This window comes from Asparagus officinalis, chromosome 2 (genome assembly GCF_001876935.1).
Source record: "Asparagus officinalis chromosome 2, Aspof.V1, whole genome shotgun sequence".
In the NCBI taxonomy this organism is placed as follows: domain Eukaryota; kingdom Viridiplantae; phylum Streptophyta; class Magnoliopsida; order Asparagales; family Asparagaceae; genus Asparagus; species Asparagus officinalis.
Genome location: NC_033795.1, coordinates 24,804,585 through 24,810,871, shown reverse-complemented (window position 1 = coordinate 24,810,871; position 6,287 = coordinate 24,804,585).

Below are 6,287 nucleotides of genomic sequence, written 5' to 3'. Positions count from 1 at the left end.
AAACGCGAAGTTGAAGTTCACGTTCAATGAAGGCTTGAGGTCCGTGTTTTGGCTGTAAAACGCGCCATTGAGGGCCACGTTTAGTCCGGTTCTCACGAAGCTCATGTTTGGGCTCATAAACACGAGGCTTACGTTCAGGGTCGCGTTTAGGCTCACGAACGCGAAGCTCACGTTGGTTGGAGGATCGACTTTCTTAGAATTGTGCCGAAGCTAAGTCTTCTCCTTCAGAGAGGGGACTGTATGAACAGTGTAACCCCCAGGGGAGACAGCCCTTACGCATAGCCTTGGGGCTAAGGGATCCGGAGGAGAGGGCCTCCTCGAACTTGGCTTGATCAAACTCGATGATCAGAGTTTTAGTCGGTCGTTCCAATAAGATGAATATCGAATTATGCCACCACTTCTTCATCAGAGAAGCTTGTCCCCAGCAGAGTCGCCATCTTTTGTTTGTGGAAAATTTAATGTAAAAGAAAATGAAAGAAAAATTGATTTGTATTCTCTCAAAATCGATTACAATTTGGATTCCGATTATAAAAGAGAGGAGAATGAATTTGATTCTCCCATTTGTTTAAAACTTGGTTCTTCACGGTGGCGATGGAATGCCTCCCTCGAATGATCGCGTCGAGTTTGCTCTCCGTTGATGATCCGCACGTCTTGATTCACTAGAACGGTATCTTCTCTCACGATTTGACGTTGTGGAGAACTTACGTGGCAAGTTTGAAACTCTGGACGAGTTGATAACTCTGGACGAGTTGGAAACTCTTGAAAAAAAGTTGATTTGAACCGAGGATCGGTTCTCAAGCCAAGGCCGAAGGCTTCAAGGAATGCTCCAAAGGATGAATGCCAATCTCTCAATCTATGATGCTCCAAGATCTCCCCCTTTGCTGCCAAGATGTTCCAATAGACCGAACCCTGAACTGAATTGATTTTTAGTTATTTATAGAGGATTAAGGGGTGTAACTGTCCCCTTAAATCACTCCTAAGTGGGGTGTAACCGCCCTCCAATCATGGGAAACAGTTTTTGAACTGTTCACAGATTTAAGGGGTGTAATTCCCCCTAAAATCTCTCCATAATGGGGTGTAACCGTCCCCATTAAGTATTCCCCCTAAAATCTCTCCATAATGGGGTGTAACCGTCCCCATTAAGTGGAGCTACGGTTTTGAAACCGTTCAGGTTCTATTTGAACCAGTCAAATCCCCATTAAGTGGAGCTACGGTTTTGAAACCGTTCAGGTTCTATTTGAACCAGTCAAACACAAAAACGAGGGTCTGACCCTAGCGTTTTGATGTTGCAACGCAGGTTCGACTCCGGCGTTTTTAATGTTGACACACGGGGAGGACCTCCGTGTTTTAGTGTTGATGCGCAGGGATGACCTCTGTGTTTTGGTCTTAGAGCGCGGTGATGAGTTCCGCGTCTTGCTTCGAAGAGATTATCAACAAGTAATCTCTTTTGTCATAGCGTTGCAAAGATCATTATCTTGTAATCTTCATCTTGGCTCCTTGAGAATATGAGCGTCATCAGATTGTAACTCCCGATGTTGATTGTGAAGGTTGTTGATTAGGGCTTTCATCAGTTGTTGTGAAGGTCGTCAGATTGTAACATTCATCAATCTATGTGAAAGTCTTCAAATTGTAACCTCTGGAAGTCATCAGATTGTAACTTCCATCATCGGTGTTTTGATGAGGATCAACTATCTATTGTGATTTTTAGACATCCTACATTTATGGAAAAACTTTGCCAAGATCTGCTAACCCTCTGAAATTCATGGCTCCACTCTCAATTTTGACAGCACCTCGCCCTCTTAATCTCCTCCATTCGCTTCGTGTGTTTTGTGAATGCGCGGATCGCTTGACGGTGGCCGATGGGCGTGCAGGCCACTTGGTTTGTCGTTCCGGTGGCCGATGAGTACACGGGCCACTAGGAACTGGCTGATGAGTGCGCGGGTGTGTGTGTGTGTGTGTGTGTGTGTGTGTGTGTGTGTGTGTGTGTGTGTGTGTGTGTGTGTGTGTGTGTGTGTGTGTGTGTGTGTGTGTGTGTGTGTGTGTGTTTGTTGGAAAATTTATAGTAAATAAAATGAAAGAAAATTGACTTGTATTCTCTCGATCTTAATTACAATTTGAATTCTGATTACAAAAGAGAGGAGAATTGATCTGAATTCTCCCCTTTGTTTAAGTCTGGGTTCTTCACGGTAGTGATGAGATACCTCCCTCGAATGCTCGCGTCGAGTTTGCTTCTCGTTGACGATCCAAACGTCTTGTTTCACTGGAACGTGATCTTCTCCTCACGATTTGACATTGTTGAGGACCTGCATGGTAAGTTTGAAACTCTGAACGAGTTGATAACTCAGAGTGAGTTTAAACTCTTGTAAAAGAGTTGATTGATCTAAGTTTGAAACTCTGAACGAGTTGATAACTCAGAGTGAGTTTAAACTCTTGTAAAAGAGTTGATTGATCTTAACCGTAATTGGTTAGCTCAGAGTGAGTTTAAACTCTTGTAAAAGAGTTGATTGATCTTAACCGTAATTGGTTAGACAAGCCAAGCTCGAAGATAGCCCTAAGAATCTATTGCCAAGAAGATGATCCGAAGAAACTGATCTCTAGATCTTTAAAATTCTCAAAGATCCAAAGATACCCCCCCTCAAAACTCTAGCCTCAGGATCTCTTCTTTGCTGCCGAGGAGAAGGATCCGAACTAAGCTAATTTCTTAGTTATTTATAGGGGATTAAGGGGTATAACCGCCTCCTTAATTCGCTCCTAAGTGGGGTTTATGGGATGTAACCGCCCCTTAAATCACTTCTGAGCGGAGTTATGATCCTCTCAGATCGTGGGAAACGGTTTTGAAATCGTTCAGCTCGTGTTTGAACGAGTCAAACGCAAAATCCGCATACTGGCATGAATTCTGCGTTCAAACGCAGTGTCTGGAAGCTTGAACGCAGTGTCTGAAAGCTTGAACGCAATGTCTGGAAGCTCAGACGCAGCGTCTAGAAGCTCATTTGTAGCAATTGGAAGCTGTGTTTGCAGCGATTTGGAAGTTGTGTTGGCAGCTTTCGGAGGCTGCGTTTGCGGTCGAATATGAGCTGCGTTGGTAGCTGGATCTGAGCTGCGTTTGTAGCTTTTGGAGCTGAATGTGAGTTGCGTTTGCACTGCGTCAGCGGCTGTGAAGGCGATGCGTCTTGATGCTGGTATGCTGGGAGGACTTCCGCATCTTGATTTGAAGAGACCGTCGATTTGTAGTCTCTTTCTGTCAAAGCGTTGCAAAGATCGTCATTTTGTAATATTTGCTTTAGCTCTTTGATATGTGAGAGTCGTCAGATTGTAACTCCCGATGTTTATTGTGAAGGTTGTTGATTAGAGTTTTTATCAGTTGTTGTGAAGATCATCAGATTGTAACCTTCATCGATCTACATAAAATTCTTTAAATTGTAGCATTCTGGAAGCCGTCAAATTGTAAAGTCCATCATCGGTGTTTGATGGGGATCAACTATCTGCAGTGATTTTTAGACAGCCTACAGAACCCCCTCCAAAGTTTTCGAAAGTTCGCGCCATCCTACTTGAAGAGGATAATTGTTAACGTGATAGTTTTGGTGGACCCGCCATCCTACTTGAAGAGGATTGGTGGGGGAATTTGGAGAAAATGGACTATCAGAGGTAACTATTAACGTGATAGTTTTGGTGGACCCACCATCCTACTTGAAGATGATTGACTAATTGATAGACTATCAGAGATAACTGTTAACTTGATAGTTTTGGCGGATTTGGTGATTGACAGAGGTGTTCTATTGAACATGACAACTTAAAAAATTTATTACTCATAATCGAATGAACTACAAATAAACCAACCCCCCAGTCTTGAACAAGTGTAGGGGGGAAAAAGGGTAGACTTGGCACATTACTTACTGGGTCATTATCTAACGAGTTTGACTATCAGAGGTAATTGTTAACGTGATAGTTTTGGTGGACCCGCCATTCTACTAAAGAGGATTAGCTTCAGTGGTCGTAGTATCTTCCCCTTCTGACTGATAAGATTGGGCTTGGTCCAATTGCTCAGGTGGATCCTGCCTACTTTGTTCTTCAGCTTTGATACTGGCAATAATCTTTTGAGCCTGTTCGCCTTGAGAGATTAGTTATCTCTAGGAACGGCATTCTGCAACCCTCATTTGTGCTAGAAGGTCGGTCTGCAAGTTATGTCGATAGGTCTCCACTAAGGTAGACTGTGTCATACCTGTCGGACATCGCAGAGCCATGTTTCGAAACCTTTTGACGAAGGTTTTGACGGACTCCCTCTTTTTCTGCTTAGTAGCGAGAAGGGTATGTATGGAGACTTCTGTATCCTCTTCAAAAAATCTTGATAGGAAGAGTCTCTCTAGATTTGCCCATTTTTGGATACATCCGGCATGCAGTTTTCTAAACCATTCAAAGGTAACTCCCTTGAGGGTGCCAATAAACAATCGAGCCAGTATGACATCGTTTGATATCACATTCCCAGTCTGTGACTTGATATGATAGATATGTTGATTCGATGATCCCGTGGATGTTAAAAGTGCTTTCTTGAATGGTTTTATAGAAGAGGAAGTATATGTTGAGCAACCCCCCGGTTTCATAGATCATGTCTTTCCTAATCATGTTTACCGGGTTCAAAAAGCTTTATATGGGTTGAAACAAGCTCCTAGAGCTTGGTATGCTCGCCTCTCTAGTTTTCTTGTTCAAAATATTGATAACACTCTTTTTATGAGAAAAAGGAAAAATGATTTTATTTTAGTTCAAATATATGTTGATGATATCATTTTCGGTGCTACTAATGAATCTTTGTGCAAGGAATTTTTTAAGGTTATGCAAGATCACTTTGAGATGAGTATGATGGGAGAGCTTACATTCTTTCTCGGGCTTCAAGTAAAGCAAACAAAGGATGGGATATTTATCTCTCAAAGCAAGTATGCTAAGGAATTGGTAAAGAAATTCAATTTGGAGAACTCTAAGCATGCGTCTACTCCCATGAGTACAAGTGTTAAGCTAGATGCGGATGAAAGTGGTGAAGACGTGGACCAAAAACTATACCGAGGTATGATAGGTAGTCTTCTTTATCTCACCGCTAGTAGACCCGATATCATGTTTAGTGTGTGTGCATGTGCACGTTTTCAAGCATCTCCTAAAGCATCTCATTTAATTGCGGTTAAAAGGATCATTAAGTATGTTAATGGAACTTTTAATCTTGGTTTATTTTATCCAAAGAGCACCTCTTTTGACTTATATGATTTTTGTGATGCCGACTTTGCCGGATGTAAGGTAAAGCATATTGATGTGCGCCATCATTTCTTACGCGATCATGTTGAGAGACAAGATGTATCCCTAGTATTTGTTGACACAAAATCTCAATTAGCGGATATATTTACTAAGCCTCTTGAAGAGGATGATTTTTGTCACATAAGAAATGGTTTGGGCTTATGCACTATGTGACAGTTCTACATTGCTTGCTTGTTTAGTTGCATGTTGCATTTCTCTTTACCCTATTTTTGATAATGACAAAGGGGGAGAGAAATCTCCTCATTTGTTGCATATACTTAGGGGGAGCTCATAGATAGGGGGAGCACCTATCTATAAGCTATCTTTATTTTTTTGCTATCTTTATTTTTTTGCTCTTATATAATGGTTGGTTGTCATCATCAAAAAGGGGGAGATTGTTAGCCCTTATGTTTTGATGATGTTTTACAACCACCATTATCGGTACTAATGGCTTATTAAGTACAAATATAGTGAATTCATATATCAAGCGAGGATTGGATGGAATATGCGCTACAATGATGATATCCAAAGGAGGAGGAGGCATAGTGATGAAGCAACGTTATTTCAAGAACAACAAATTCAAATAGAAGCTTCATCAAATTCAAGCTAGATCAAGACTCAAGCATTGCATTCTATATGAGGATACTAGCTATCTTTTATTTTTCTCTCTAGTGCTAGAATGTAGGCAAAGAGTTATTGACCTCACTTGAAGCTATTGGGATATCACACACACGTTTTCATACTTATGTTTTTAAGCGTTTTTCACAAAATACTATTTTTCACAAGTATGAGGACCTATATATATATACACTTTTTCATAATTAAGTAAGAAAGAAAGAAAAGAAAAATAATTGTCATATATTCAACTACATGGAATCTTAGGATGTGTATCATGATTATTCTTCCTATGACAACCTATATGCGTTTGCTTGTTCAAACTTTTAGATACTGGAAATTTGGCAAATTAGTCATGGACTTATCCTACAGCATTTTCCTGGGTTTTTGGCACG